This window comes from Euprymna scolopes, chromosome 29 (genome assembly GCF_053919585.1).
Source record: "Euprymna scolopes isolate OS-2025 chromosome 29, ASM5391958v1, whole genome shotgun sequence".
NCBI lineage: Eukaryota > Metazoa > Mollusca > Cephalopoda > Sepiida > Sepiolidae > Euprymna > Euprymna scolopes.
The window spans coordinates 96,859,897-96,883,062 of record NC_136510.1 but is presented as its reverse complement, the minus strand read 5'-3'; the positions used below and the strand labels follow the sequence as shown (position 1 = coordinate 96,883,062).

The following is a 23,166-nucleotide window of genomic DNA, read 5'->3' as shown; positions in this document are numbered from 1 at the left end:
TTTCGCTTCAGTAGTTTGACATTTTATATAATTCTGCGAAATTAAAAGGAAGAATGAAACCTTTCTTTTTTTTTTTTTTTTACTTTTTTTTTATGTTTTGGAAAAATTGACAATGTCAGCATTAATCAAAACAGAAATAACTTTTCAAGTTTTATTTGCAAAAAGTTTGCGGTCAAGAGATGAAAACAAATTTTATTTTCTTTATTTATACAACCAGCAGGCCACCTGGCGTTACCCAGTCATAAAATATGCATAAATATTATATTTTAACTCATATAAATTTCGTATTTATTATTATACAGCCAATTTTCAATTATTATATTGTACCCAATATATAGTAATGGTATTAAAAGTTAAAAATAAAAGAATTATTTGGGTATCATCAGCTGGAATCGAAACCAAAACTGTTCGACTGAGCTCCAATCTATGGTCACACTCGCCAATCCTTCACAAAAACACATTCGCCTAACCAAAATCAATGTCAATAAATTCCTCCACTCCCTATCGGTGCCTAAACTCAAACATGGATTCCATGAACAGAGCTCCTTCCTTAGAACTGCCCGCCTGTAGAACTCTTTTCCGCTGGTCTGCTTTCCAGCTGACTACAATATCATTATCTTCAAGTCTAACGTAAACAAGTTCTGGTTGAGCTGTCCTCGTAAATAATCTAATCATACCAAATTACTTCTACAAACGATTATCACGCAACTGTCCCAATGATTACAATAAACGCATTAACCCTTTTCCTCGAGTGGCCTCTAGGCTTTGATATGTGGTGACCCCTTTGTTATATATATATATATTATGTTTGGTACTGTATGAGTTTAGAGGTCTCATATATAGTTTCAGCATGTATAGTTTCTGGACACTCTGATATGAAAAGATAAAAATGTTCCAACTTTCAAATAACGATCTTCACTCCTGGCAGGAACTGGCTGATGTAATGGCCATATTTATTGGAAGTCCAAATAACAAAAAAAAAAAACAATAAAAAAAAAATATATATATATATAAATTGTTCCAAACCAGTTAGATTAACCTATCCCTGACAATGAATCCAGAAGGATTCGAAAGTACTCGGACTTACGATAAATATGGCAACTGCATCAGCCAGTTCCCGCCAGAAATAAAGACCGCTATTTGGACTTACAATAAATATGGCGAAAGGCCGTTATTTGGAAATTGGAAACGATGAAAAATACAATTTATAGACAAAAAACGTCCACATATATATATTAAATCCCCGAAACAGTGTTTCATGGTAAACAACTGATGATCCCTTAAATAATATTTAAAAAAAAAAAATAAATAAATAAATAAAAAAAAAAAAATAAATAAATAAAAATATAAAAATTGGTATTATAGTAAATTTGAGAGTTGATGCAGTGATTGCAGGTGATTAAATTACTTACTGACTAGATGTTTTTTTAATGAATGATAAAAAATAATTTTTTGTGGGTTTCAAATGTTAAAAACTTCAAAGACTATATATATATATATATATATATATATATATATGTGTGTGTGTGTGTGTGTGTGTGTTGTCACGAGTGCTTTCGATTTGTCCACGAATCATCTTCAGGTGTTGAAGTAAAAGTGCGAAGGAGCCAAAATGAGAATTAAAAGTGAAAACTAAAATATACAGTAAATGGCGATAAGTTAAAATATATAGAGTCGATGAAAAGTCGATTAATACATAAAGACTATATATATATATATATATATATATATATATATATATATATAATTTGCTCTCTTTGATTGAGCACTATCAACAACCCTTGTTGAAATTCAATTATTCTCAATTTTTGGATATCTTTCTACCTGGAATATATATATATATATATATATATATATATATATATATATATATATATATATATATAGTCATCCACATACAGTACTGTTTGGCTGTTTCACAGCTCATCAGTGCGGCTAGACAGGCAACTACCTCAAGCCAGGATTGAAACCCGACCGTTTGTACGGCAGTCAAGGCTCCTAACCATTACGCTATTGGCGGCTGCTTGAACGAGTAGTGAGTTTAACGATGTTTTGATATATATATAGTAAGTTATCAAATATATATGGCAATTAAACTACACAGATTATTCTGTGTTTCATCCACACTAGGATTCATCAGGTTTTATGGCAATTAAGCTACACAGAATAATCTGCGTTTCATCCAGGCTAGGATTCATCAGGCTTTATGGCAATTAAGCTACACAGAATAATCTGCGTTTCATCCATGCTAGGATTCATCAGGCTTATGCCGTGGATGAAACGCGGAATATTCTGTGTAGCTTAATTGCCATATATAGTTTATAACTATCTACCTAGCTCTACCTAGGTGTTGAAGTAAATACTTAAAGATCACGCATAAATTTATACTTTCGTATATTAATTTATGTGATTAAATGAAGTAGTCATATATATATATATATATATATATATATATATATATATATATATATATATATATATATATATATATATATAACCCTCTATAGATATAGATAGAGATATCCAAGGTTTGATTTCTGTTTTTCCTTTTCTTTCTTTTTAGTCATTCACATCCAGACTGTTAAACTTGCAACGTAATTGATTTCATTTCCTTCTTCATCCATACCATCTGACTCTTAAATCGATTCCAATCTTTTTGATTCTGTAAAATGCCTATTTCCATTCAAACAGAATTGGACATTAATTTAATGCATTAGAAACTCATTAGGTATTAAATGAATAGCATTTGCATATCAGAAATTACAAATTCTCACATCACAAGCAAATGAAGAAGAATCAAAAGGAAAAAAATCTATATTCTGGTTTTTTATCTTTCTATTTAAAAGATAAACAATAATAATTAAAAAAAAAAAAAAACGTTTATGAATTTTTGAGATGAGGAACTGATAGCGTGTGTGTTATTTTCTGTGTTATGCTTATATCCATAATTGTTATGTACTTCCATTTTCTTGTAATAAATAATTTTACCAAGAATTCTTCATAAGTTTTGGTTTCGGTTTTGATTATATAATATATAAAAATTGATAGAACATTAACTCTATAATAATATATACGAAATCTGCAAGAATTAAAATATCATATTTAAGCGTACTTTATGACCGGGTTTTGCGGGGCGTTCGTATTAGCTTAGATAAATACTTTTGCAGTTTTAACAAAAAAAAAAAGCTACAATAATATCAGGGCGTCTCCATTTATGCTGAACATCTACAGAATGTCAACATCAATATATTACATATGAATGAGTTCCCTGTGGAAGTTCCATAGGTCCCGCTGGTCTCTATATCAATACTGTAGTACATTTAATGTATTTACTACGTATGTACATGTGTCATGGTTTCCTGATTATAAATTATTTAATCAGGAGATCTTATTTATTAAAAAAGAGGATAGAAGGTGATATTCTTTTCATTGTCATGACTCTCGAGTATATATCCAACACAGTTAATTAACTGAGAACCACATCACTGCATATAAAAGCACATAAGATATCAGTGGATACACACTCGAGAGTCAAAACAATGAAAAAAATATGCTGTTGTCCTTGCCCTAGTAGTAACATACTACGAACATTAAATTATTAATATATAGATAGCTGATTTAATATCCGTAGTATGTTATTTACCTTCTATCCTCCTTTTTTAATAAACCCACGGAAGACCCAATGTAAAAAAAAAAAAAAAAAAAAAAAAAATGGTGTCGCTTATGGGCTGTACATGAAATACTTTTGGGAATTCATTAAGTAGGATTAACTCCATGGTGTGAATGCGGTATTGTGGTGAAAGGTGCCAACTAAGAGTAATCTTAAGTTTCATAGAAAATAGAAAGACTCTCGACCCATCCCCCATTCTTATTAAGACTAAGTTTTGTTTGTTATCATTAGAGAGAGAGAGAGAGAGAGAGAGAGAGAGAGAGAGAACTATTGATAGTTGTTGTAGCTAGATGAGTTTTCGTTGTGAACGTTTTACAGGGAAGTAACCATAGATTGGAGCTCAGTCGAGCACCTACCATGAAAATAATGACAGAGTAGAGAAAGGCCAGCAACGTCTCTTCTGTGAGAGAAACGTTGTAAGGAGGAGACAAGGGCATCAACCACTAGATTTCAAAGTAAGTTTTGTACTCTATCTATGCAGGCAAGGGTAGTCTGAGCTATGCCTCCTCATATGTAGCAACAGTACTCCATACCGTTGGTCGTATAAACATAAAAAAAAGGCTTTTTTTAGTTTGCTTTTGTAATAATTGTAGTCTGACCATGAAAACCACTCCCCAATGATTAAGAATTATATTTTGTTTAAACGCCCATGTTGTTTAGGCAGGCATATATGGCTGAAATTAGAATCGTGTTTTTGCCATGTTGCCTAGAAATAAAATTAATTAAAGAAAAATCTTGACTGTCAATAGATTAATATGATGGTTCATTCTCTTTTCAAAAAAACAATAAAAGAAGTGAAGTATGAAATTGTGTTGAGTGTCATTTATAATCAACCCTGTCTCAAAACATACGGTGGACAAATAAAGATAGCAGCGACTCAAGGAACAATGGCAATCTAATGTCATTACAAATTAATTAATACTAATAAAAACATGCATATAATAAGGGGGAAAAAATAAAGAAAACTATTTTTATGAACAGATGAACGATCTGGGGGACAATTTTACACCTATAATGCCCCTTTTGGGGGCAACCAGAGTTATCCTAGAAAATCCGTCCTGGCAAAAATTTACTTTCATCATAACTAATGTTTGTGCAAAGATTTTTTTAAAATCGAAGGCATGAGAAAAGTGCGAACAAACGGACAAATAACTTTTACCCCTATAATGTCTGGGGGGGGGGGTCAGAGTTATCCCGTGTTACAATATTTTTGACTATAAATGGGGTATGCTCCCGCACAGTCGGGGGATTTTATTTATAAACGATGCTGCTAGGAACTGACGAATCGAATTAATTCACGTTCTGCTACCAACCAATCAGAAACCAGAATTGCTCCATAAATATTAAACCTTTCTGTAGCAATTTCGCATATGTTTTCTTCTTTGCGTCCACACAGGAAGAATCTTTTGCTGTGTGGATTCCAACTTGAGAACTGTCTACTGCAAACCAGTCACCTCCCAGGACTTGTGTAGAACAACGGACCATCGGAAACTGTTCTGAAACTAAACATGGCTTACACTTCTAGATCCCGGAAAATCCGTTCTAACAAAAATTTATTTTCACTATGACTAATATTTGTGCAAAATTTCAAAAATATTCAAGACCTGGTTATTCAGAAAAGTGCGAACAAACAAACAGACGAACGGGAGTGAATTACTAAGTCCAACCCTTCCTTTGTCGGGGGGGGGGGGATAAAATATGTTCTTGTATTTATATGTGTGTGTTTTTCTGTAGGCCATAACTTTCTGAGTAACCGAGTTGAAATTTGGCAGAATGGATAAAACAGTGTAGATGAGTGATCAGGGTGCAGGCTAAGAAAAACATCCAGCATACTCCGATCAGTTCTACCCAAATCCTTAACACCCGTTTTTAAGAATCCAAACAAGTTGTTTACTGTTTGGTGATGCGACTGACTTTCTGTCATAACCAATGCTGGGTATCCTTGCTAGTTGAAAATGATAAATCAAAATTTCTTATTCTAAAAAGAAATGCAGGCAAATATTTGTTTGAATGCTGTCTTTTTTCTCAAGTAGATTAAATCCAGCAGACGACAATCTTCATTCAAATCAAAATGCACCAGACCACTTAAATTTGTATCAAGATATTTTACTCTTTTTTTTTTTACTATAAAATGTCGGTAACTCCCAAAACATTTAAATTAATGTAATTTAATAATAGGTTTTTATACATCTTAACAGATTATATATATATATGTATATATATATATATATATATATATATATATATATGTATATATATATATATATATATATATGTATATATATATATATATATATATATATATAAACACACACACACACACACACACAACACACACACACACACACACACACACACACACAAGGGTGGAACGATAAAGTTGTTACCCCAAAGAAAACAACACTACAGCTTTATTTTAAAATTTTTATTAAAAAAATCAATTCAGGTAACTTGATTATGTAGTAGAGCTGACATCTATTCAGTCACTGCTTCAATATGGGTCCGGAACTGGGAGCATGCCTTTTCCACAAGTGCTGGTGGTAGTTCGGCAAATACTCGGTGGATGGCAGCGATCAGGCTGGCTTTGGTGTTGTAGGAGGTCATGTTGATGATATTCTTGACGTATGACCAAACAAAGTAGTCCAGCGGGTTATGGTCAAGGGAGGACAGTGAGAGAAGGATACAAAGTCATAGCATTCCTTCTTAAGCCAAGCCTGGGTCTCTTTGGACTTGTGGGCTGGTGCCAAGTCCTGCTGCCACAACCAGGGTTTACCAATGGCCACTTGATTGCACCAGGGGATCACCATACTCTTCAGCACATCCAAGTACACTTTGGTGTTGACGTTCAAGCTCACTTTGAAGATGTGAAATGGCATGATGTGGCCTTCATTTGAAACCATACCAAAAACTATAACCGTGGGTCATACAATGCCTTGAGCTGTGTCTTCAAGCACTGAACCGTCCGGATTTGCATTTTGAGGGTGCTGACAATGGTCCTGTTGTCATAACTTGGATTGATAAAGAGCATGAGTTGTACAGCGATGCATCTCTGAAATCGCTTGTTGAACATTGTGTTGCTTTTAGACATGATAGAAGGCTCCTATCGCTCTTGGAATTTGTACACAACTGTTTAACTAATAAATGGTCTGCAAAAGCGAACATGAAAAACTAAATGCCGAAAACACTTTTTTATAATACAAATACGAAATGATAAATTACATTAACCCCTCCCCCTAGTGTTTTCGACATTCTCTTTATAAAAAGAACTCAATTTATTTATTCATTAAATAAGTTAATTTATTATTTTGTATTTAAAAAAAAAAAAGTGTTTTCGACATTTAAGGAAAAAAATAAATAAAAAAAAGTCAATTGTCTGCCCTTGTTGATCCCATATTTCCTCCAGATGTCGTTAATGTCGTTAGCTTTCAAACAAGATGGCGTGGAGCAAATCTTCGATAAACCGTGTGATAATATTTGATTTTCTTAATAAAAAAAAAATAAAAAAAATGTTGATCAATTTATGTGATTTTTGGAATATGACATCTTCATGCAGTGACAAGTACGTACATTATAAAGATTGTTTTTAGATTTTTCTTGTAAAAAATTTTTTTCGGTCCATTTATAGACAAGCACTAATATATATATATATATATATATATATATATATATAATTATTTACTATAATACTACTAGTGTTTCATCCTTTCAGGAATCTTCAGTGCAGGGTGTCATGATTAACATCAATCGATAGATTCGAACCCGGCAACAGAAGCCATCTCTGGCTTCATTAGCAAGGACCATATCCATTCGGCTACCGTTAACCACGTGAAATAATGTTAAAATTTAAACATTTTATTTTTAAATGTTTTTTTACGTCAGTCAGAGTGATCTAATCATAATAGCGAAATTGACCAACTTAATTCCACTGAAAATGCTCAACGATAAGAAACGAGTTTCTTAAAGGGGCTGACCTAATTATTTACTATAATAATTATTAAATACTTACAGACACTAAACAAACACACACGCAATTAGTGACAATAGTAGTGAAAGGTGAGGTTAAACTAGACAAATTGGGTTCTACTGAGGGCACTTTTAAGAAATGCTACTATAACCACAGCAGGACATCTTTTACCCATGATAAATATAAACACTACCTAAATATGTATGGGGGCAGGGATTAAGTACTGCATTGACCCCAAATAAAAGTGGGGAACTATTAAAATGGACCCCTAGATACAGAGCAGGTGCAAAGTTTTACTTTCATGGTATGGTGCTGAAGCTGACGTAGTCTCGTTTTAATTTATATAAAACACTAAAGGGACATCAGCACAAAACAAAATGGATACTATCAGTTCATTCTCTCTCTCTCTCTAACTCTTGAGAGATAGATAGATAGATAGATAGAGAAAGAGAGAGCAACAGATAATGAACTGATATATATATATATATATATATATATATATTATATAAAAATTAAATAAATTAAAAATAAATAAATGTCGCTAGCTTTCAATTTCCCGTTTCTGGTTCATTTTTACTGAGCACTGTAATTGTATTGAGCACTGCTATATATTTAATGTTTGGTATTATTAAATTCATTCTTTATTTTGTAGCCAGCATAATTAATTTATATCAGTACAGAAAAATAAAAAATAAAATTTTTAAATAATTTCCGAGCTCGAGATTTGCAACAATTGTACCATTGTGCACACGTAGATGGGACGCATAGTTTCAGCCGCAAAGGAGACATAGTAATAACTCAACTCCTTTTTCTTTTTTGTTTTGTTTTGTGTAACAACACAATTTATTTCCTTTGCTCCCGCCATGCATGACTTCTCATTATGGCCGGGACGTATCACACATGATCATCTTCTCTAACATGCTCTCTCTCCTTTTTATAGTCTTTTGTCTTTACAATGACGTCATTTCATTACACAATCGCTAACTCGCAACTCCGACTCATTTTCTCTGCAAGATACATAAGTCATTGCAGATTCAGTAAAATTGTTTACGGATTTGAATATCTATGGTTGATCAACAATTATATTAAATAAATATGGTGCATGTAGACATTCTCCGAGTGCTCACTTTATTAAGATTTCTTCTTTTTTTTAATTTGTCCTTGTGTCGAATATTAGTTTTACTTTTGCCAATAGCTGGATGAGCATGTTCTACTCATAAAAAGAATCTGTTCCATGCTTATTGATCAGCTTCGAATAGAATTCTTAAACTCCATACAATATAAACCAATTGTGTTATTCACACTGGCTGGACAAAACACAATTCTTCCATGTGTTTATATCATCTTTCTGAACTAATCACAATTCAAACAAGTTATTAAACTATCAAATTTCAACATTTTTTTTTTTTTTTTTACTTGGGAGTCACCACTTATCAAGACCCGAAGGCCACTCGAGGATAAGGGTTAATGAATGCAAGGCGATAATGCAGTAATCATTAATGGTGTAAATTGGGTAGAATTTGATTATTTATGGGGGCAGCTCAACAAAAATTTGTTTACATTGGATTTGAAGGTTACCATGTTGTATTCAACTGGAAAGCAGGCCAGCAGAACAGTGTTCCACAAACGAGCAGTTCTGAGAAAGAAGCTTTGTTCATGGAATCTGCGTTTAGATTTAGGAACAGTTAGAAAGTGGGGGAAATCGTACCTTTTTTTTTTTTTTTTTTTTTTTACATGAAGGTCACCACTTATCAAGGCCGAAGGCCACTCAGGGATAAGGGTTATTGCGTGTACAGTAATCAATGTGATAGTATTGTAGTAATCATTAGTATTGGGGGTTTTGATAGAGTGTCTTACTTAAGGGGGCGGTTTGTCAGAAGTTTGTTTATGTTGGACTTGAAGACGTCCAAGTTGTAGTCAGGTGGGAAACAGGCAAGCGGCAGAGAGTTCCACTGGCTTGCAGTTCTAAGAAAGAAGCTTTGGCTCATGAAATCTACGTTTGGATTTAGGCACAGATAAAATCTATATAAAACTGTTAAAATGCATACTAATAAACCGGCCAATTTGGCACAATAGTAACAGTGGTTGTTAATAAATCTTCTTAAAGTTTGACCTCTTGAAAGCTACTGATTATCCCTGCAAACAGCAAAGATTCAAATTCTCAGCTCATTTCTTTGAAAAAATTGTAAAGAGTCAAGTATTACGAGCACTATCAAATTTCAACAAAAGGTCCATCTCCATAAAACAGTTAAAATAGTTGCACAGTAATAAACCTACCAATTTGATACAACGGTAAGTGTGGTAGTGGTTGTTAATAAACCGGGATACCCAGGGTTCAATTGCCAATTAGTTCATACCAAAAAACATTAAAATTGGTACTTGATGCCCCTTTGCTAAATATGCAGCATTATAAGATGAGAATTAAGAGCAAGTGAAGTAATCCTGGAAAAGGATTGGCGGCCTCCCCTACATCAGTGCATTAGCTTATGGAGAGATTGAAAAGTCGGGTATGGATAACCACATATTGAGTTCAAGGGGAAGTCATCTACCCTTATGGTACAAAGTAAAAATTATAAACAAAGAAGAACGGGGGAAGAGTGAGACAACTCAAAGAAGCAGTGCATATGCTGGGTGACAATAACATCTTAAGCAGATCTAGTATAAAACTTGACATATTCTTTCTCGAATATTGCCATTACTTGATATAGCATTAAAAAATTGAAACATGAAGACAGATCAGTGATGAACCACACGAAAGTGGCTTTTAAGCCCTGGCAAACTCTGGCATTCTTTGGCACACATGGTGCAAACATGAGCGCCACTAGCAGAACGTTCTGGATGATCACTTCTATGAACATTCAAATGCCGTTTCAAACCGCCCGCTGTTTTGCATGTCCGCCCGCAGTTGACACAAGTTAGATCTGGCAACACAAGACTGTTTTGTGTCCAACTGCGCTGATGAGTATTCTTGTGGCTTATCAGCCCAGCTCTGCTCAGACATAATCTCCTGCACACCCCACACTCCAGACCAATTTGGCGCCCCAGCTCATCAACTACATCTTGCACATTCCCTTTCCGAATATCACGCTTCAGTCATTCATACTCAGTTCGATCAGTCTCAAACTTGCCCACACCTCCCCGCAAGGCCCTTCTCCACTCTCCACAATCCAAAGCAAGACTCCCAGGTTTTCTCATCCATCTCACATTTTTTCAAGGTGGACCTCAAACAATCCTTGAACCGTATTTTAGGTTTTTGAGCCAGACGCCTTCTCTCGGCAAGCTCGCCATAAAGGAATTGTTTGGGAAGTCGACTGTCTAACATCCTTAACACATGACCACTCCATCTCAGTCTATGTTTGATAATAAAAGCTTCAATGCTTAGACATTGGGTTCGTTCAAGAACCTCAACATCACTGACATACATTTGCCAGCCCACACCTCAGATTCGCCATAGGCACATCTGGTGAAACCACTCGAGACGTCTCAAATGCTTCCTTTACGTTGTCCAAGTTTCACAGGCATAGAGACGAGCAAAGAGAACACATGCGGCATAAACCATCATCTTTGTTGGCAGCGAGATTCCACGACAGCTCCACAAACGCTTCTCCAACTTTCCAAAAGCATCACTTGCCCTGCTGATCCGTAATGATACCTCATCATCCAGGGCACCAGACATACTTAGTGTGCTACCCAAGTATTCAAACTTAGCAACAACTGCTATCTTCGACCCATAGACATAAATTGATGGTTCATAGTATAGCATGCCTGACACAGGCTGATACATTACGAGTTTTTTTTTTTTTTTTTCAGACTGATAGCCAGCCCCAATGCGCTGCAGGCAACCAGAAAGGCATCCACAAGATGCTGCATATCAGCCCCTCATATGAGCCACCAGATCACAGTCATCCTCATAGAGCAAGTCACGAATCGTGTTGGTGAGTACTTTTGTACTTGCATTGAAGTGCCTAATGTTGACCCCCCCCCCCAGTAGTTCGGTAGCGAATATAGACACCATCAGAGCAACCTCTGAATGCCATCCGAAAGACCATGGTGAAATACAAAGCAAAGAGTGTGGGTGCTGGAATGCCTCCCTGCTTAACACCAATTTCTACTGAAATAGGATCAGCCAGTTTTCCCCCAACGTTGATCACAGCCTTCATATCATCGTGGAAAGCTTTAAGATGGTTACAAACTAATCAGGACAGCCAAGCTTTTTTAGAATCTCCCACAAAGCATCCCTATTGACTGTATCAAAGGCCTTAGTTAAATCGATGAACACCTGATACAGACCCTTTTGCTGTTCTATACATTTCTCCTGTAGTTGCCTGGCTGTAAAAATCATATCCACTGTTCCTTGACATCTTCTGAAACCACGCTGCGACTCAGGCAAAACATCGTCAGCAATGTGCTCCAGCATTCTATTTAGCATGATCCTACAAAGCACCTTACCGACTACTGACAGCAAAGAGATGCCTCGATAGTTTCCACATTCATCTCTGGTACCCTTCCCCTTGTATAGCACCACCATCAATTCATCCCGCCAATCCTGTGGAACACACTCATCATGCCAAGCAGTCTGCAACAAGTCTGCCAAGCATTGCATTACCTTGGGCCCAGAACATTTAAAGATCTCTGCATGCAACTGATTCAGGTCAGGGGACTTTCCTTTGTTCAGCTTATGGACAGATGCTTCAACCTCCTGGAGAGAGGGAACCTCTGCCAAGATATCCTTGACCAGATTGCTAGGAATCGACCTAACAAACTCCTGATCAACATAAGAAGGCCAGTTCAAGAGGTCATCAAAATGCTCCCTCCATCTATGAAGAATGTTGGCAAGGTTTTGAAGAAGATCCCCACCATCCCTCGAGCGCAATGGAGTGGTAAGTGATCTGGATAGTCCGTAAACCGCATGCAGTAGGCTGTATAAGACCTTGGTGTTGTTAGAATCCGTGGCAAGCTGCATTTCCTCAGCTTTCTGCCTCTACCATTCATCCTGTACGTTTCGCAACCTCCTCTGCACCTCATATTTATATACATACATATTTATATATGCATACATATATATGATAATTGCAACGTCTTGTCAGACGAGTGCCACTCCCACAGACATTTAAAATCCATGAGCCCAAATCTCTGAGGGAGTATCTATACAAATATGATGTTACAGAGTCTTAGCTTTGTACGACAGCTAAGTCTCTCTCTCAGTTCAAAATGTTGAGATCCAGCAACAAGCAAGAGCAAGATAGCCAGCAACAGATTAAACTGCAGACCTGCTTAATGCGGGTACTGGTCTTCCACTTTATGGTTTTTTAAATCAGAGATTTGCTTCTCCTAGAAAGGTTGCCTTCACCATGGCTTACGGGAACCCTCTCTACCTCTACATATATATATATATATATATATATATGTATATATATATGTATATATATATATATATATATATATATATATATATATACATACATACATACATATACACATATATACATATATACATACATATACACATATATACATACACATACATATGCATATATATATATATATATATATACATACATGCATATATATATACATATATACATACATACATATATATATATACATATATACATACATGCATATATATATACATATATACATACATGCATATATACATATATATACATATATACATACATGCATATATACATACACACATATATACATACACGCATATATACATACATGCATATATACATACATGCATATATACATACATGCATATATAGAATTGATTTTATTCTCTTCCTTTAACTCCATTTATATATATATATATATATATATATATAACAATATGTAGTAGTAAATATTGGTGTATATTAAGACTGTACATCTAAAACACAAATAGGCTAACATGTAAAAGTCACTTTTCTAGTTTAGATTGGATCTCATTTTCCATGGAATCCAAACAGGTAGTTGAACAGAAAGCAACAATATAGCATGAAGTGAAAAGAACAAAAAATAAAAATGCAATTGCTACAGCTTAAATTACAAAAGAAAAAAATTTTTATAGCATCTTTTTTTTTTTTTACAGAAAATCTTTCAATAAAAACAAGTGACCTTATTTCGTCAAAATCGAGTACAAAGATTACAGTACTGATACTGATACAATTTTGCTTAAATTTTGGGTTTGAGATTAAACAGCTAAAGTTGTTTTGCCGCATTCCTTTATATTTGTACTAGAGGAAGTACCCGGTTTTGCCCGGTATGAAACGTAAAGTTGGATTCCTTAGATAAAAAATGAAATAAAAAAAAAATGGAAAGAAACTGAGACATATGTTATTCTAAACAGTTCACTTGTTGTAAGTAAAAAATAAAAATACTTAAGCTGAGATCGGAATCAAAACCTAAAAACAGTGAGTCAAGTACGATAACCATTAGGCCAGCTTGACGCAATCTTTAAAGTATTTTCAAGCCTACTTATTCTTAACATAATGTGAATGATTTGCGCATGCACAGTCGTGAAACAGTTCAGAAACAGATAAAAATCCGATGACTCCAAATACCAATTTTTCAATTTTGATCCCTTAGCAGACCTTATTTTCAGATGAAAACCGATTAAAACGTGTTCCACATGTCTGAATACTCTATATACCAAATTTCAAGTCTTTAGATCAAAAATTCATTGAGTATATAGGTTGAGAAGTGTACTCACACACACATTCTCACTTTTATAGATATATACACTATTTGAATTTTTCAGGCTACTGTTCTAATCTTAAGTGTTATTCTCACAACGTTCCGGTCGATATAACCTCCGACCTTCTTCAGGTATATTTATATATATATATATATATATATATATATATATATATATATTCAGATTAGGGTTTATAATATGTATTATTTGGATTGTTTGTCGTCTGTTCTCATCTTCAGTGTTATTCTCACAATGCTTCTACAGATGTAACTTACAACCTTCTTCACGAGTATCTTGTCAAACTCTGCAATCTTTCTGTCGAACTCGGCAATCTGAACGGTATTTCAAATGGAACCCTTCATTTAATCCACAGGGATAGTACGCTCTCATTTCTATTAACCATGCTACCCCCATAGATTAAAAACAGGTTGGAGATTACACTCCGTATTATAAATTGGGACTCAAGAACAAGTCAAGTAATCTTGCATAAGTGTTGCAGCCTCCCCTACATCTCAATGTAGTAGCTCTAAAAGTGTGTAACATCTTTATATTCATATTAAAATGTATTTCTCTTTCTCCAACTTTCTTTCTCACTTTCACCCTTCTCAGTTATTCCACATCCTTTTACTCCCCCTCTTTCACCTCCAGCTAGCCCATTCTTCTCTCTTAATGTAAATCTTGCAAGTATACTTTATATAATAGACAGGGGGTTGGGGTGGGAGGAGCTCAGCTTTGCCCGGGCATAAAATACGCTTAAATATGATATTTTAATTTGTCCAGATTTTGTATATATTATTATAGAGTTGTGATTTCAAAAGTAATAAGAAAAAAAAACTATTTGAGTGCCATGAGTTCAAATCGAAACTGAAACTGTAGCATTCAAAGCTGGTGACGTTACCACTGTATCAACGTGACATGCATATGAACCAATTAAAAATTAAAAATAAACTAAGATGAATGTACAAAATGTATAACAAGTTTTTTTTTTAATTTTGACCCATTTTTGACACCTTAAAAACTATTTTAACCAGCTAAAGACCCATAAAAGAATGGCCAGTAAAAAATCAATCATTTCAGACCTCTAGCGCTGCTCTATGACTTTTAGTTTTGGAGGAGATAGAGTTTGAAAATATGGAGACAGACAGATATATATATATAGCCATTTATATATTAGACTAGCCTGAGTTCCCGGAGTTGCCCGGGTGTTTGAAAGTGTGTGTTGATCAAAAAGAAAAGTATTAGCAGGCAGGCAGGCTCGAACCGCAACAGAGAAAAAGATAATGATAAAAAAAAATGACGTCTTTGCTGTTGTGTCCATCGTCAAACCAGAAGTGACGACGGTTTAAATTAAGGCATGGCTTTTGGAAATATCAGCGAAAAAAAGCGACCCCTCCCTGTAGAAAAGTGCTCAGTTGAGGATGAAAAAAATAATGTTTTTGGCCAATTTTTCGATATTTGTCCTCCAAAAGGGTTGAGCTTTAAAACGATACTGATCCTGTGAAAATACGTCGCCTCTGTCAAAAGGTTTAGGCAGGCATACAAACATACATACATACATTTAAACAGACATGTGATATTTATATTATCGATGACATTCGAAATGACTGGGGGGAAAAAAAAAAAAAAAAAGAATCCTCTCGATTAAATATGATCTAGTTGAGTACAAAATAACTTTTTATTTTTAGATATTATTCAACCACTGATTAAAAATATACCAACTTTGTGTGTGCTTGTTTTATAGTTTTTAACTTTTAGCTGGACACACACAAACACACACAAGACTGCTCGTTATTTCTTGGCCAGGACTTCATTTGCTGTTTCGCTCCACTTTTCAAACTTGGAGTAGTGATAGCAGTAGTGATAGTTGCTACAAATGATGAAGATTGGGGGCCAGGACTTCTTTCATCAAGGCCTGACGTCTGACCTTGGTCGGCCTCTATCATGGCTGAAATGTCACTTCCAGAGATAAGTTTTATACCATTGTTTGTTGCTTCCTGTCAGGTGTATAAACAGGTTGAGAGGCCCTTTTTATTCTGGATGTTGACCTGCCAGTATTTACTTTGTTTTTTATATGAGTTCTACATTGTCTATGACGTCTTTATTTTTTTTTTATTATTAAAAGCTGCCCTCTATAACAATCTTGCAGAATCTATCTATCTATACTCCTATAAATGCGCGTTTCTTTTGCGTGTATTGATATTCATATTAAAAACTCTTTTCTCATTTTATTTAAAAAATAAATACAATTTTCTTATATATTGGTTGTGGAATTGCATTCACTAGCAAAAGATCTAGCTAATTTGCATATTCTTTTAAACATTTATTTTAATTAATTCCCTATTAGTTTTTTCAGTTTTCTTATGGGATGATCATCTTTAGTTAATTATTACATGTAATTATATTCATGCAGATATTCTACATGATTTATACTTGCGTAATATTTGCGTAAAAAGGTTACAGCAAACACAAAATTGTTTCCATATATATTTATGTATACCTATATATTTTTGTTGCATCTATAAAAGTGAAAGTGTCTGTCTGTCTGTGTACATTTCCCTATGCAATAACTGTCAATTTTAAGTCTACAGACTCAAAATTTGATATACAGAGTACTGAGATTTGGGAAAATCGATGTGATCGGTTTTCGGCCAGAAATTTGGCTGTTAAGGAGTCAAAGTTCAACAATTTGACCTTTGAGAACTCTACCAAACTCCTCTGACAATTTTGGGTCTAAACACTTGAAATTTTAGATATAGGTTCATTGGACATGGATCTAACTTAATAACTAGATTTCGGCCCAAAACAATAAATGTTAAGGGGGTCATAATAGGGGTCAAAGTTAAAAAAATTGACCGTTTTTCTTTTTTTGCTCAGCATACGCATCCAAACACCTGGGCAACGCCGGGCCGAAATGCTAGTCTATATATCTATAAAAGTGAAAGTGTGTTTGTGTGTGTGTGTGTGTGTGTGTGTGTGTACATTTCCCTACGCAATAACTGTCAATTTTTAGTCTATAAACTCGAAATTTGATATACAGAGTACTGAGATTTGGGAAAATCGATGTGATCAGGTTTCGGCGAGAAATTTCGCTGTTAAGGGGTCAAAGTTCAACGATTTGAGCTTTGAGAACTCTACCAAACTCCTCTGACAATTTTGGGTCTAAACACTTGAAATTTTAGATATAGGTTCCTTGGACATGGATCTAACTTAATAACTTGATTTGAGCCCAAAACAATAAATGTTAAGGGGTCATAATAGGGGTCAAAGTTTAAAAAAAGTGACCACTTTTTTTTTTTTTTTTTTGCTCAACATGCACCTCCAAACACCCGGGCAACGCCGGGCCGAAATGCTTGTATATAATAGGAATATACAAATGAAATTCTCTTTCATCAGATAGATCCCCTAAAATGTCATGAATTATTTTTTTTTAATTTAACCAATTCATTCTGAAAATATGTTTTACATTAAATGAAAAATACAAGGACAAAACGAACAAAGCGTATGCATCATTAATAAGCATTTCGACGTGAAACGTTGCAACAATATTGTCTTTTTATTAAAATCAAGAGCAACAAGCATAAACAAGAGGAAAAATATGCAGAAATTAATGAAAAGGACATGCAGCAAAAAAAAAAATAAATCAATATATCATACATAAATTATGAAGAAACGTTGTGCAGTGAACGGTTTTTATACTTTTTTATGTTTAACATTTTGATTTAAAAAAAAAAAAAAGTCCATCTAAGGTTTCAATCTGATTAAAGTTTGGAAACTTCTTTTTTTTTTTTTCATACATTAAAATAAATTTGATAAGTAGATATAATTGAATTTATGCGGCTAAAAATGTAAGACGGAATGCCAGAAATCATGCAAGCAAAAGCAACTTCTCCTTCCTCACGGAAGAGACGCTGCAAGTCTATCTCTGCTCTATCGATACTTTTATGGTAGGTGCTCGACTGAGCTCCAATCTATGATCCCTTTCCATAAAACGTTCACAAAAAAATTACTCCCCTAGCTGAAACAACTGCCAACAGCTTTCTTCACTCTTTATCTGTGCCCAAAGCTAAATGAAAATTCTATGAGTAGAGCTTCTTTCCTAGAATTTGTGGAACGCAATTCCATGTGTGTGCTTCCTGACTAACTATAACATGATCAGCTTCAAATCTAATACGGATTAATTCATATTGAGTAACATATTTAGATGATCTAGCCTTAACCAAATTCCGCCATAACTGATCATGTTGTCTCACCATCTACCCAATACTTAACCTTTATCTGGGTCTTGATAAGTGGTAACCCCCATGTAAAAAAAAAACTTATTATTTTTGAATGGTTGAATTATCGTTGCTTTGGATCAGGAGGAAGTTTTAGAAATCAAACAAGAGGAAAATGGGTACTTGTGCACTTATTGAACCATGCTGAAATAATAATGTTATTATTTAGAAAGCCATTCTTAACATGGGGAGAGGAGGGTGTTTTGTAACTATTTTGTACTTTCACCTAACAATTCAATAAAAAAAAAGATATCGTAAAAATTTAATTTAACTTGAAAATACTATTAAAAAAATAGCGTGTTTTAATAAGTGCATAAGCAAGAGGAAAATGATCAAAAGTTAAAATTATTAACAGTGCGACGTTAATATTCAAATTAATATTTAATTAATTTAAATGCATAGAACCAGATTCTTTCGGATCAGAGTGCAAAAGTTTGGACGACTCATTTATCGATTGCTACTCTACCTTATACCAGCAAATAAAAAAAGTCTATTTAAAATGGAACGAGATTAATTTCCCACAAGCGCACAATTGCAGATGAATCACAAAACTGCAAAATCAGAAATCAAATCTGCTTTCTTAGCATAATTTTCAATAATAAATTAAAAAAAACCTCTTTCTCACAGAAGAGACGTTGCAAGCCTATCTCTGTTTTATCGTTATTTTCATGGCAAGTGCTCATCTGGGCTCCAATCTATGGTCCCCCCTCGCCAAACATTCACGAGAAACACTCATTTGGCTGTAAACACTATCAATAATTTCTCTGACTCTTTATCTGTACCTAAACCTACCTAAAAGTAGATTCCATGAACCTAAAAGTAGATTCCATGAACAAAGTTTCTTTCTACACCTGTAGAACTCTCTTCCATTTACCTGCTCTCCAGTTGAATACAATATGGCTGCCTTCAAGTCCAATGTAAACAACTTCTTGATGAGCCGTTCCCCTTAAGTAATCCAAGTTACCAAATTTACACTTGTAGCAATTACTATGATATTGTCTGTTTGACCACTGTATACTATTTAATCCTTATCCTAAAAACATTAATTCCTTCATCATCAACTGGACACTTTTCTACAGGGAGGGGTCACTTTTTTCGCCGATATTTTCGAAAGTCATCCCCTCTTTTTGATTGACTAGCTTTTAAACATTCGTCACTTCCGGTTTGGCAATGGGCACAACAGCAAAGACTTTTTTTCCACGTTCTTTGCCTCCTTTGTGGTACAGATTTAAGCCTGCCTGCCTACTACCACTTTTTTTTGCTCAACACACACCTCCAAACACCCGGACAACACTGAGCACCCAGACTAGTCTATAATATAAATCTCACCTGTCTGTTTAAATGTATGTATGTATGTTTGTATGTCTCATAAAAAGTTTTGACAGAGGTGATGGATCCTGACAAGATCAGCATCATTTTGAAGCTCAACGTCTCTGACAACAAATATCAAAAAATTGTCCAAAAACATTAATTCCTTCACTCTAAACTCGGCCGCTTTGTACAAGGAAGGGTCGATTTTTTTCGCCGACATTTTAGCAAGTCATCATCACCATTGGAGTCACTTCGGTTAATTTCAACGTGTTTTACTTTTGGTCACGTCATGGAGACATTTCACTTTCTTTTCCGCCTTCAAGTCACGGGTTCGAGTCTGCCTACCTGCCTACTACCACTTTTTCTTAACACCTCTCTTCACCCTGTCTGCCTACTGTTGTTTTGATTCCATCCCCATGCTAATACCATTTTTTTGACACCTCTATCCACATTCACGGGTTCAAGCCTGCCTGCCTACTACCACTTTTTTTTTTTTTTTTTGCTCAACACACTCCTCCAAACACCCAGGCAACGCCGGGCACCCAGGCTAGTTTAATAATAAAGTAAAATTGTTCAATTACTATACATGGTTGTTATTCTTTTTCTTGACAAGCTGTCACTCTAATTCAACTTTCTGCATTTACCTTTAAGTACAATCCCTATTTTTTTTTTCTGGTGCAAGAACTAAATTTTTTTTTTTTTTTTTTTGAGAATAGAAATCACCACAGTGCCATCTATTCCAGGACAATTTAGTACAATTATGAACATACATATGTGCGTTTGCTAAACAGGCTGTGATTGTCCCATTCGTTCGTACTGGTTCAAAGTTGTTGTTTGATTTTTTTTTTTTTTTTTTTTTTTTCCCCTCACAGGGAGGGGGGGCACCACATTTTTGACACCCAAAGGCCACTCAGGAATAAGAGTTAATGTAGTCATCAGGACAACAGTGTAGTAATTGTTAATAGTAGCAATTTAGTATAATTTGATTATTTAAGGGGACAGCTCAGCAAAAACTTGTTTACATTGATCTTGAAGACAGCCATATTGTAGTCAGCTGAAAAGCAGGTCAGCAGAACAGAGTTCCACAGACGGGCAGTTGTAGGAAAGAAGCTTAGTTCATGGAATCCACATTTAGATTCAAGCACAGATAGAGAGTGGAGGAAATTGTTGATAGTGGTTGTAGCTAGACGATTGTTATTTTTTGTGAAACTTTTGAGACAGTGTTGCAGCAAAGAATTCTCATACCAAGCAAAACCACAAATCCAGTTCTTAAGCAACTAACATGTTTATTTTTGAAAAAATTAGAGATGCCATCCGTTTTCTTACATAGAGTGGAGTACTTGCAGAATGAGGTTTTTGTCTGACAAAACTGAAAAATACAAATCCCATAAGCACACTTATTTAGATGAGTGCTCCAAGAGCTCACCTTGCCCGGGGATACACATCAGCCCAACTGACCAAAAAGTGCTATTTTAACCATAAACATAACAAACCAAAAATGCTATTTCAAACATCACAACAGACCAAAAACTGCTATTTTTAAATGTAAGCATGATAGACCAAAAATGCTATTTCAAACATCATGACAGACCAAATTGCTATTTCAAACCTAAGCATGGCAGACCAAATTGCTATTTAAAACGTAAGCATGGCAGACCAAATTACTAATTTAAATGTAAGCATGACAGACCAAAATTGCTATTTCAAACATAATCATGATAGACCAAATTGCTATTTTAAGCATAAGCATGACAGACCAAAAATGTCATTTCAAACAAAAGCGTGTAAGACAAAAAATGCTATTTTGTGTCACACGAAGAATGCCATTTACGGGTCAACGGACAGATAGATGGAACCTCTTATAGAGACGGTTGGACACATCGAAAAATATAGCTTGAAGATTTAAAAGTTTTGCAGACAAATAATTAAAGAAATGAAATTTGAACTCACCAAAAAGCAAAACCTTTATGAGGTTGTGAAATGCTCATAAATCCTTTAGTAGAAATATCATCCAAGCTTACTGGGCAATAATCCTCATTTCTCTTTTGTTTTGATGATGAGATTCTTCTTAAAGTATTAATTGGTCCTGTGAGGTTACTTGACAAGGTAAATCAACTTCTGAAACAGATTAAAAAAGAAAAGAAATACAATTATAAAATATATTATAACAGTACAATTAAAACTAAATTAGAGCATAAATTGTGAAATGCATGTTAATACGAAAAGAAAAAAAATTAGTTAAAACGAAATAAAATATTGATTAAGATCTTTTGTTATCTGCCAGGTTAACCGCTTAAGAATATTGCTCTTAAAAAAGAAAATAGCACAAAAACTTTATTATGCACTTACTTGTTATGGTAAAAAAAAAAACAAAAAAAACAGTACATCAAAATTTATGTAAAATCATCCAGTATTTTTGTTTTTAAAAAATAAATTCAAGTTTTATTGGCAAAGGTTTTCTGGTCACCATTAAAAAAGACATTTACTTGAATTAAAAAGTTTGAATTATCTCCTTGACTTTCATACTGCTGAAAGTCAGTACCAAATAGCATATAAGCTGCTAACTTCAACTTTATTTCTCAGTCGCCAATTTTGATTTGTTATTGTTACACTATGTTATTGGCAATATAAGAACATACTTCATTACAATTTATATTTTTAAAAATACTATTTCTCTCACTCAGACAACTGCTAATGTGAAACATCCTAGGCAAGATGGAGTAGATACGGTTAGTACTATAACAAAAATGTTCAGATTCATCAGATTTGAGTCCAAATATATCTTATATATGTTTTTAAGAAAATGACGAGTCTATATGTTAGAAAACACTTAAAACCCAGATGAGAAAAGAAATTAGGGCAAACATGGGTGAGACTTCACCCATTGCAAAGTTTAGTACAAGGAGTAAAATAGTGTCTTATATTAGCTGTTATTTGCAGGTTTAATGACACAAATTATATCTAATATTAACGTGACTATTATAATTACTTTGCATATGTGTACGAGTGACCTTTCAAGTGCCAAGAAAATCCATTTCGTTCAGCAAAAAAAAAAGATGGTTTTTCTTTGCTGAAGAAATTTTATGCTTCAGCTGTTTTCTAGCATATCAATCCTTTTGGGATTATTTAATGCTGAAGCACAATAAAAGGCTTGTATTTTCTGCATATTGTGAACGATTCCTTGTTAACGAGTTAATTGAGGAGTTCCTATTTGACTAACAGCTGAGGGTAAATAGTTTGTTCATTTCTTTCCCAGCAATATAAA

The 23,166-nt window shown here is 34.3% G+C and overlaps 1 protein-coding gene across 6 annotated transcripts in view; it reads right to left on the bottom strand.

Annotated features, from left to right (window-relative positions):
• The window catches only part of LOC145252785 (neuroglian-like), a 362,878-nt gene that overhangs the window by 220,630 nt on the left and 119,082 nt on the right, over positions 1–23,166 (bottom strand). For all 6 annotated transcript variants that reach the window (XM_080112730.1, XM_080112733.1, XM_080112729.1 and 3 more), the window contains exon 2: positions 21,852–22,019. The gene's annotated coding sequence lies outside the window, so the exon portion shown is untranslated. The remainder of the gene's footprint in view (positions 1–21,851; positions 22,020–23,166) is intronic.